This window comes from Lolium rigidum, chromosome 6 (genome assembly GCF_022539505.1).
Source record: "Lolium rigidum isolate FL_2022 chromosome 6, APGP_CSIRO_Lrig_0.1, whole genome shotgun sequence".
Classification (NCBI taxonomy): domain Eukaryota; kingdom Viridiplantae; phylum Streptophyta; class Magnoliopsida; order Poales; family Poaceae; genus Lolium; species Lolium rigidum.
The window spans coordinates 58,971,614-58,983,370 of record NC_061513.1 but is presented as its reverse complement, the minus strand read 5'-3'; the positions used below and the strand labels follow the sequence as shown (position 1 = coordinate 58,983,370).

The window sequence follows — 11,757 nt, the reverse complement described above, 5'->3', positions numbered from 1 at the left end:
TGATCTTGGCTTGATAAATCAAGCATGAATCTTAACATAAGAGGGCTCAAACTTAAGAGCTAGATGCTCTGATACCATTGTTGGATCCAGCAGGATCAACTAGCTCTAGTTTGAGCCACAAAAGAATAAGATCAGAAATACCTTGGTCTGAAGATGATGCCATGCCTCCTCTTGTTTAATTGCTCACACCAGGATGGAGCAATTTGTGCTAGGTTCTTCCTAGTGCTTTAGTGCTAGCCTGATCGGTGGCTTAATTTGTGTGAGAGAGAGAGTGAGAGAGAGGGCTGAGAGCAGCCATGTGTACTCTCTCCTCTTGTAGGTCATTTGACCCCTTTATATATGTTTAGCACTATGCACTAGGGGAACCAGCACCGTTGGATCAAAATCGATGTCTCCGATCAAGACAACACATAAGGATAGGTGGCCATTTACTGTAGCACCGCCCTACTGTAGCACCGTCCTACTGTAGCAACCCAAAAAGATCTGACCTAGGAGAGCAGCCTAGATCACCAAAATATCCAACACTCTCTCGATGGCATGGACCCAGAACATCTGCTTCTTCGCCATTTCGTTAAACATATCTGTAGCAGCAGCTAGCTTTCCTGCAGTCAGCTGTGCGTATGCAAGTGTAGCATACTCAAGACAGTCGGCTTCTAAACCTTTGCCTTGCATTTCGTGAAAGATCTTTTTTTTTAACAGAAAGAGGGGTCTAGCCCGGTGGAGCTTCATTCATATAGCACGTGGCAGGTACAAATTACAACCAGGCCCTTCTTGCAAAGCCTTTGGATCAGAGACCTGTAAGCAGATTTATCTGGTGGAAAGGCCTCTTCACAAGTTTATCAGGAAGGAGTAGCAATGCATCTGTGATATTCTTCTTGTCGAAGCCATCGACGAGCCATGCAAAAACACTATAATTGGGTGAAAATCCTGCAGAAATATAAATCAAACATTATTAGTATAGACTGCTATGCTCAAATAACCGCTGACAAAAAATGGAAAGAGTTAGTGACTGTCTTATTGCACACCGACTGTTCTCTGTGGTGACATAAGGATAAAGCACTCTAACTCAAAGTACTGGCTGGTGGTTAGACATTGCATTATTTAGCCCTTACAGATCGAGCCCCTAGGCCACGGGATCGAGGGCGTCGGGCGGGCCTGGCGGGCGTCGAGGAGATCGAGCAGAGGACCCCTACGCCACGGGATCGAGGGCGTCGGGCGGGCCTGGCGGGCGTCGAGGAGATCGAGCGGAGGAGAAGATCGAGCGGAGCAGGAGCGGAGCAGTCGATCGAGGACGAGGGACGGACGGGCGACGGAACAAGTAACGTCGGACGGGGAATTTAGAGGATCAATTTTGGCTCTGATACCATGTTAGGGCAATATACTTGTTGTATTACCAGGGGGCCAAAGGCCACAATATATAGTGTACAGGTGCACATATGCAGAAAGCTCCCTAACATATGGGGAAACTACAATATACAGATATATACATCTAACAACAATAAGCAAGCAAATACTAATGACTCAAAGCACAAATAAGAAAAAAATTGAAGTACCTGCAGTCCTGCACCCATCATCTCAAACAAAGCCTCTTTGGCTTCATCTAGCTTCACGGCCTTGCAGAATCCATGGATGAGAGAGCTTTGTAAGTGAAGTGATCTAACTGCAACCCTGACTCCACCATCCTCCTCTTGACCTTGCACGTGGATGACATGTTCCCCTTCTTGTAGTATGAGTTGATCAGCGTGTTGCACGTCACACTGTCAGCCTGCACCTTCCCCTCGTCCATCTCTTTAAGCAACCCATTGACCTCCTTCATCTTGCGTCCTCACAGAGCTTCGTAATGATGGCATTGTACATCGCGACACTCGGTGGCATCCCCCTTGCCTCCATCTCCCCTCGCACCTGATGGCCTCCCCACATCACCCGCCTGGCAATACCCATCGACACAGCATGGTCTACTTCACGAAAACTCTAGAAAAAGGCCGACCTCTGGGAAGGGAATGGACTTGCTGCGCGCTCGACACGTGGGTGAACGTGGGGCGCGCAATTTGCCGGTGGACTGCCTCCGCGCGCGACACGTGTTGCTTTCTGGTTAGTTTGCGAACCGTCCATTTCTCGTAACGGGCGCGCTTCCCAGTTAACGGATTTACGGGTACCCGATTCGCGTTTGCCTTTATCTCCGTTTTTCCCTTAGTCTTCTTCTTTCGTCGCCTATCTTCGTGGCTCGCTGTTTCGGCTTGTCGTCTCGTCGGCGGCGCTGCTATTTTCCCTTCTCCTCCGTTGCTGTCGGGAACCTCTCGCAACTCATCGTCGGCGGACTTTTTTCCTGCTCCAGTGGTAAGCGCCGTCGTGTTTTTACTCGCTCGCTTAGGGTTTCTAAGATCTTGGTTTTTCCCTTTGATTCGATTAGATCGAATCAGTTTTTCCCTTTGTATTTCCGGGCTGTGAGTTTTCTGGGGAATTAATGGGAGGGAGGTAGCACTTTCAATTGGAAAAATGCGGAAGGCGGATGCAGATGCGTTTTCTCTGAGTAAAGTCGGTACTTTTTTCGTCGATTTCTTTCGCCGCCTCTTGGTTACACACCTTCTGAGGAACATTGCCGTTGATTATGCGGCGCCGGAGTAGCCGCTCCGTTACACATCTCGTGATGACATGCATGTTATTATTTACGGTTTGTTTGTCTTTTTTCTTGACGATTTACCCGCCTTGGAGGAGCCGCTGAGTTTCCCGTCTCGTGTTGACATGCAAATGCGACGATGCTGCTTGTTCTTGTGGTTTCTATCTCGTGTATTTTGTTTTAGGGTTTATATGTATCCCACATCGTACCTGAACTAGTTTTAGGGTTGTGCGAGTGCTTGTTCATAAGATGGTTTTGTACTCGTGTGTTATTATCTAGTACTTGTGTGTCCGGCCTTTTCTCGCCGGGACTTGCTTTCCTTTGTCTCTCGGTACTTGTTATTGTTTGTCCTTGATACTCGTGTGATAATTTGTTCTCGTACTTGTGTAGCTCAGTCTATCGTACTTGTGCACCTAAAATTCTTGTACTTGTGCTCCTATATCTCTTGTACTTGTGCACCTATATCTATCGTACTTGTGCACCTAAAATTCTTGTACTTGTGCTCCTATATCTCTTGTACTTGTGCTCCTATATCTCTTGTACTTGTGCTCCTATATCTCTTGTACTTGTGCTCCTATATCTCTTATACTTGTACTTGTGCACCTACTTGTATTGTAATTGTGTACTTGGTAAATTCATATTGGTCTGTTTTCTATAGTTTTCGTTGTGCTAGTTTTTATCTAGTTGTCTAGTTTCCTTTGGTCTATTTGTTGTAGAGTTAGCGGTACCAAAGGTGCTAGTGTTTCCTTTTTCTAGAGTTTTCGGTTTGTAAATTATGTTGGTTTCTCTTGGTTTGTTTGGTTGTCGATGTATCCGTGCCGGATGCGCGAATCGTTTTAGAAGTTTAGTGAAGATATGCAATTGCGACGACGTAGGTGGTCTGTGTGGTTTCTCTTTGACTCTTTTTTCGTCGTCCTGTTTTCTCTAGTTTCAAAAGTTATAAGATGCACACATCGTACCTGAACTATTTTTACAGTTCTCCAGTGCTTGTTAAGAAGGTGGTTTGGTACTTCTTTGTGCTATAGTTTTGTAGCTGTGTGTGTGTCCAGCCGTTTGTGGCGGGTACTTGTTCGATTTTGTCTTTGGTACTCGCGTGGCAATTTGTTCTTTAGTTGTTCTCCTATTTCTCTCGGTACTTGTGCACCTAATGGTGTTTTAGTTGCATACCCATATAATTGTGTAATTTGTGTTAACAGGTTGGAAAAGATGTCGGAGCCAGGTTTTCACTCTCGTGCGGATATTCCCGACCATCTTCGTGAAGCAGTTGATCGTCACATTTCAGATATGTTTCCTGGTGAAATGCATAATGATGTGAGCTTTTTGTTATGTTTTTTTATTTTTAATTACTGTGTTATTGTAAACTGCATTCTTAATTGTGTTTTTTTTTGTTTACAGTTACGTTGTAAGCTTAAAGAAATGTGGAAGACTTTCTTCACTTCCTCAATGATAAGAATGGGACATGGTCTTGTTGACCAGATGCGTGATATGGTTTCTCTTTTGTCAATTGAGTTGAAAAGGCAGCCATGTACTTGCAAGGGAAAGGAGCTCGAAACTGAAAATGTTGTTGGAGGTAGTTCTATGGCCCGAAGTATGATGCCTATCCGGACACCGATTCTGATGATTGTCTTGAGCGTTTGGAGCTAGCGAGGAAGAGGATATTCCTGTAACTGCTTTGCATAGAATTTTGTTTGCTGATGTACTTCAGAGCTCCTAGGAATTACATTGAAGGGTAACTCGTTGGAATTCAATTTTCCATTTATTTTTCATCTATTTTTTTATAGACTGATGGTTATTCTTGTTGTTTTTAACAATTGCAGTAGTGAGAAAATACTTGAAGTTGGTGGAAAGTCCGTCGACTGGCATAGTTTCTACCTTGCAATGAAGGGTGGTGGGTTTATGGATCCTTCTGTTATGGATGTTTTTCTTAAGTGCGTTGATGATGGTCTTGATTTCTTATATATTCCAAGTTCTTTGGCGGTACGTCATGTGTATATGTTTTAGATTTTTTTTTTTTAACTAGATATTTTAGCATTTAGTTTTTTAGTCATTTTCTTGTTGCTTTTTTCAGCATATCCTTGATGTGGATGAGGCGGACCCTATTCATCCGTGCTGCAAGTTTTGCTGAACATGATCTGAAGTACTATAATTTGAATAGGGAAGAGGTATGTTTTGTCTTGTTTTGTTTGAGGCTTATGTTTTTTCTATTACAAGTATCTTGGATGCTTTCTTATTTCTCGTGGGATTGTTTATTTTCAAACAGGTCTACATTACTTGTTGCGATTACACCCATTGGTGGGTTATCTTTGTCGACATCCATTTCAGGAAATTTAGAGTGTCTAGCTCACTGGAGTTGACTGAAGCTCAGATGGCTTCTACTGAAAGAATTGTATGGTTTTCGTTGTAATCTAACTAATTAAATAATTATTTACACATGACAGCAATAACTTTTATTTTTTATTGTTTTCGGTGCAAATCATTCAAGAAACTTTACAGTCATCTTCATGGTGTTGAGGGATTAAACATCTCATCGTTCAAGATAAAAGTTTGCGGCACCCCTTCTTGTTCAGAGTAATCGTCTTTTCATAATGTGAATTATGATTTTATTTTATTTACCTGTGTTTGGATTTAGTTGTTTTTTTCTTTTTTGTCCATTAGGAGAAGCGCGAGGCGTGACTCGTGGTATCTATGCAATGAGGTTTATTTGGATGTTCAAGGCTAATTTTTACCCACATGTATTCAAGGTAGGTAATGTGTTGTGTACATAGTTTTATACTTTTATTCAATAGAATGTAAGGCGGTTTTTTTAGTACCTGTTCACTGTATAATACTACATGTCAATGGTTCTGTTTAGTACTTGTACATCTTGTGTACTTTTCCGTTCGGAGCATGTGCGTTCTGAATTTTTGTGTATTCTTGTTGAAGATAATTAACCATTGTGTTGTTTCGTGTTTTTCGGATCGACATTGAAAGTTTTCGACAAGACTTCACTGGAATGATGCTCACTTATGATTCTCCTGATTATTTGGCAAGTTTCGTACGCGAACAGATTGAAGAATTCGAAAGTAAGAACTGTTTTACAATGGTTGTCCTTTTTCGTCCGATGAAGTCAATGAAGTGAACTTGATTGTACAAAATAAGGAAATGAAGTACATAAGAACATTACATATTCATTCCATTGTTTCTATCATATATTCTAAAATATTCCTGTGGCCTCCTCCTTGTGTGATTTCTATTTTTATTGTTCTCCTTTGATATCCTTTGCTCATCTTCGACCTCTCGCAAAATAAATATATTTCAAATTTATGTTTAGCTTTTTGGAAAAAGCTTAATATTTACATCGGTAGGTTTTCATAACCGACAAAAGTAATTTCATGGGCACACTTACCGTTTTAATATGTCTTGTGTTCCAAATACTAGATATTCCATGTTACACCTTATTCTTCCGTTGTGGTAGTACATACCGTGCGTGTTTCCTGGAATTCTTGTTCTTTCTGTTGTGTTATTATCATCATTTGTGTGTCTATCTGTTGATTGATCCTGTGCTGTATTGCTTGTATACCTTTGCTGTGATGCTGCTTCCTGTGCTGCTGCTGCTGCTTGTGCTGCTGCCTGTGCTGCCTGTGCTGCTATTTCTGCTTTCAGTGTTTCACATCCTGTTTTGTTGTGTCCTGATACTTTGCAGTGGCCGCATGTTATTTGTCTAGTTTTCTGTTTTTTTCTGAACCTGGCATCATTCTGTCTCCTCTTTTTGTTCCTCTTCTGTCGGACATTGGTGGGTCACGTAATGTTTCGTTGCTAGCTGTTTCTTCATCGTGTAGTTTTTTGGCTCCTTCATCTTCTCTGATTGCTGCCAGCACTTTTGTTTCCATATCTCGCATACACTGAATCATGACATTATATGCTTTGTCAATTGGGCATGCTTTGTTGCAAAGTTCTGCCATATGGCTCATCACACCGGCAAACTTTAGTGTTTCATCTCCGCAAGTAGCATCTGCGACATTTCCTAATGTTGCGAGTTCCGTGTCTATGTCTTTTCTCCATCTTTGAATCACAAAACTCTCTCGGCAAATCACCGATCTCCATGTGAACCATCGCTTTTATCACATGGCAGCAATGTATACCATCCCTCTCGCATCTTCTTGCAGAACACATGAAGTTTCTTTTTCATCGTCAAATGTGACGTCGAAACACTCCCTTTTGAATTCCATGTGGTCGTAGGATTTCACTATTCTTTTCAGCCGGAGGTGACGACCAGAGTTCAAGAGATCCATCTACCTTGAATGCTGTGTTGTTTGTTATCTCGATCTGGAACTTCTCGAATATGTCATTTGTGAATTGTTCAAGAGCTTGCTTCTCAAACGGGTGTCTTGTTACTGCTTTTGCTGTTTTGAGTGATGATACGAGCTTCTTCTTGTCCAGGCGGATAAGCACTTGTCTTGTATAACCTCGTATTGTTCTAGGAACATTGTTATTGTGTCTGTGTGCTCTGGCTATAGCATTTCCACATGTTATTTGTGCTCTCGCTCCTTCCTGTGCTTGATGAGAATGGGAAAAAATTATCCATGAAGTACGCTGGTACCCACCTGTGTCTTATTCTGTATAACTTGCTTAGGTGTTTTTCTCCGCCAGCATTGTAATCCTTTATCACTTTATTCCATCCCATTTCGAACTCAGCTGGTGTGAATGCGTTCTTTGCAACGTACATTAGCATTTCTGACATTCCTGTATTTTTTGCAAAGAAGGTGCTCTCTTTCTGACTCATCTTGGTCACGATGTGGAAGTAGCAGTTCCTGTGGGTTGTAGTCTTTAGAACTGTCTTTATTGCTTTCTTCATTGCTTTGTCTTGATCTCGTTATTATTGTCTTTGGTTCTTTTCCACCCATGGCCTGAACAAATGTTTCCAGCACCCATATGAATGTATCTGTTTTTTGATCCTTGAGCGCGAGCAACGGCAAACAAGATCGTGGAGCCGTGATTGTTCACCCCAACAATAGGAACAAATGGTAAGCCGTACTTGTTTGTGCTGAAAGTTGTGTCGAAAGATATGTAGTCACCGAAGAGCTTGTAGTTCATTACGCACATTGCGTCCATCCAAAACAGGCTGCGTACTCTTTTTTCACTGTCTATCTCCATGGCATAATAGAAGCCAGTGCATTGTTTTCTCGGAGTGTCTTGAAGCGTTCCGGGCACTTCGAATGTCATGGTCCTTTTCAATTTGTTGTTGTTGACTTTTTATGTTGCTTAGATCAACAAGCATCGAAGGGTATTCCGCGGAATTTCCCTCCGATTGACCGGAAGATTAACATCATCTTCCTTGGTGGCGGACGTCCCATCCGTAGTAGATGAATTAATCTCCTGTCAAGATCGGTCATCCTTTTGTGACAAGTGTGCAAACCTAATGAGATAGTCTGTTGGCTCCAGCGGATGGTTGTGTTCTAAGTGGACCTTCTTGATGTACCAGTATCCATCAAATTCTCTTACAATTATGTGTGCTTTACAGCCAGTCTTCAGTAGTATATTTGTTCTCCTCTGAGATGATGTTTTGGCATCTGTGTTTGTGCATCCTTCCTTGTTACATGTGAATGTTTGCATGTAAATTTCTCCGTTTTTTCCTGATCTCTTGCTGCTGAACTTCTTCACTGCAAATCCTTCCTTTCTTGCATACGGAGCGTATCCGTAGAATGCATCGTCTCTTGTTTTGAAGCGGGCACCTTCCTTTGGTATAGCTGCACTCGATAATCTCTTCAACTCGCTGGGTAGTCATCTCGTGTTGAACATCTTGTCCATTTCTTCTTCCATCTTTGTTGGAGGATCTGGATTTATTTCTGGATCATCATCGTTCGCTTCTTCTTTTGTTTCTTGTTTATTAGCTTGTTCCTCCGTGGACGAGTTTGATTGTCTCGTGCCGTGTTTCTGCGATGATGAATAAGCTTCCTTTTGACCTCGTTTCCTTTGAGGCACTTGTTTCTTCATCGGTACTTCCCATTCCTCTCGGTTTCCTGAATTCATAACATTTACATTGTGCATCAGTTTTGTAAGATGGTGTTTCGAGAGGTCTATATATTTTAGTGTTTATTTTCCACATATAACACAGCGTGGACTCGTTTCAAAAATCAAAATTACGTACCCGGTGATCGATGTTTTTATTTCCCGATGTTTCGTACATGTGTATGCTTCATATGTTTCCTGTAAATTAAAGGTATACAGTTAATTTTTTTAATGCATTGTTTTAAATGAACTTGATAATTTTAGTGCATACATGTAGTTACTACCTTTGTATTGCTTGTTGTGCTATCACTGGAGTTGGTGTTGGCTGTAGCAAACTTCATTTCCTGAAGATAAGTAAATCAAGTAAACTTTATGTTAGATTCCTGGTTTACTGATGTTTCTCCAGAGTGCATAATCATTGTACCTTGCTAATTTTTGCTGGTATTGGTTGCTTTTGTGTTTTCCGGTTATTCTCGTTTGTCCGGTATACCATATTTGCTGCTTGGACCTGCATGTTGTTTCATTCCTGCCTCGGTTGCTCGTAAACCTCCTCGCAAATTAGATATAAATTTAATTTTGTCGGGATATTTTTTAATCACGGTTTCGTTGTCGTCATTGCGAGAAGTGTTGATCAACTCGTAATCTACATGCCTTTTTGATGTCTTCTTTGTTTTGTTGAGATTGTTGTCGGGAGGTCTCGTGCTTGTCTACTAGCTTGATCTCGTGTGTTGTTGTTGTCGTTGTTGTCGTCAGACATATCATCGTCCTCGATTTCTTTGAATAAACCCTGAGAAATGGATAAATAATTATCAGGATTTATCCTAAAAATGTTTTGATTTTGTACTTTACTTCTATAACCTTTGTTACTTACCTCGTAACTTGATGAGCTTCTTTGCATGTATTTTCCCGCTGGTGTAGCTGAGCTCGTTCCGGCTGCTTGTTGCCGACACATAATTATGCTTTCCTGTTTGTTCGTGATGTTTTTGTCTCACATTGTTGCCATCGGCATCCCGTAAGAAGATTGACAGTCAGTAATATTACTATCACAGAAAATAATTAATTTTAATTATATTTGTTAAATTGATTCAATAATATGTACTAATGAATTTTCAGTGGCATATGTATTAATTAATTTTACCAACCTTCATTGTGAAGTTTTGCGATTGATATGATTTGACGTTGCTTGCATGCGGGGAAGGATACTCTCTTGAACAAGCGTAGGAGGGAGCATTCCGATTTATATTCTCGCGAGGTTAGCAATTTTTTTTCCTTCATCCCTCTATCCAATTCCATTGTTGAGCTGTTGCCTGGAAGCTTCTTCCTTCTTTACTTCAATTAGAGATCGTTTAAGGTGAGCACACTGCACTCGTCATCGTGACTCAGCTTGTTTAAGTTTATTTTGTTGCATTTTCTCCTTTTTATTCTTCCATGCGTGTATTCTTGCCTGAAAAAAAAATGATTATAAATTTTTGTGTACATGCATGTCAAAAAAAAAAGGAATAATAGTTTATTTTGTGTACATTTTAAATGCAGATATATGATCACATTACAAATAAATCACAATAAGGTCATATTATAGGCACAGTACTAGAAGTTGTGTACCTGTTGACATGTGTAAGCTGTTATTGCCTGGAATTGTTTCTAGTGCTTCTTACTACTATGGGCTAGTACTTCTTGAACAACATAGGCACGATAATACTGTTGCTTTTGTTTGACAGCATGGAAATTGTTTTTCCAATCAATTGTTACTAGTACTTGTTAATATGAATAGTTACTAGTAATAGTTAATATGAAATCATTATATGCACAAGTTTGTCCGTTTTCTCCATGCAGTTTTACTAGTACTTGTTAACATGGTGAATTGGTACTTCCCTGTACGACAAAGTTTAGCACTATAGCGTAACGGGGAGGTGCTTGTAAGTAGATTGGATTTTGATAAGTTTTACCATTTTTGCAACTTTTGCCATCTGTTCAGCAGTTAGTGGTATCTTTACTCCAGGTGGCAGCTTGTTCAACCACATTATTTGTTGTTCTTCATCCTTGTTTTGTGGTGCCCATGTTTCATCCATCTTCTCTGATGATTCTTTTTTTTTCCTCTCCAGCCCTGCAGGAGTATGAAATGTTGAAGTTCAAGACTATGAAGAGCAAGCGTGTAAGGTTGAGAAGTTTGAGTGCTACTTTTGACAAGTATTCAGAAGCAAATGTGCAAGTTTGAATTTACGACTAGCTTTGATGAGTATCCGTGTGTTTGAACTTGTTTAGTGCGTGTTTGAGTGGTTAGTCTGTGCCTGTTTGTATTCCAGAATCAACGAGAAAGAAACCTGGTGAATTTACCTATGAGGTTGTTCCGATCAGATGTATTTTGCACTTTGCCTAATCCTGCAGATCTGCGATATCAGCTTCTCTCATCCCTTGTTTGTTCCCTTCTGTTGATATTTTCTGTCCTGCACGTCCGAATTTTGAATCTAAGGAAAAAAAAATATTGATGAAAAATTGCGATTCACTGAAGTACATGTTAGTTGTGGATGGGGTTCCAGCTGTCGAGCGAGAAAAATCGGGGCACGGAATAGTACGTTTCAAATCTACGAACGTGGAATTTAGATGTTTACCTTGAGTTCGTGATCGTTCGTCTTCCTTCGTCTTCGTTGGTGGCTTCGTCGTTCCCTCGTCCGGATCTGGATTTGAATTTTGAATCTGTTGGAGAGAGAGGAGGAGATGGAAAGCGTGATCCCGTTGTCCACCAAAAGTGGACGATTAGTTAAGATTTCTACTTTCGAGATAATTTTTCTCCCGCATTTGTGGGCCAAAGCATATTTCATTAAATGGGAGTTGGTGTTTCGGCATGACATGTGGGTCCTCCTTGTTCCGATCATTCCTTTTCTTCGTGGATGACATGTGGGACTGTGGATGGGAGGATTTATTCTACTTCACTTTCCCATTTTTCTTCTGTGACGTCCCCGTAATTTTTGGCGTCATTCATTGATCCCGTGAGCCATCTTCTTCCTCCCTCTTGCCCTCTTCTTACGCTTGCGCCCCCCATCTCAGATCTGTTTTTGAAACCTCTCGTCTGGAATGCTTCCTAACCCTATTTATCGTTTGATTTATTTCTTCGATTGTTGAATGTAGGCGGCGGGTTCTCAATAAAGATCCCC

The 11,757-nt window shown here is 41.0% G+C and overlaps 1 pseudogene; it reads right to left on the bottom strand.

Annotated features, from left to right (window-relative positions):
- Positions 1-501: 501 nt before the first annotated feature.
- LOC124662657 overlaps positions 502-11,757 on the bottom strand; it is a 60,827-nt pseudogene continuing 49,571 nt past the window's right edge.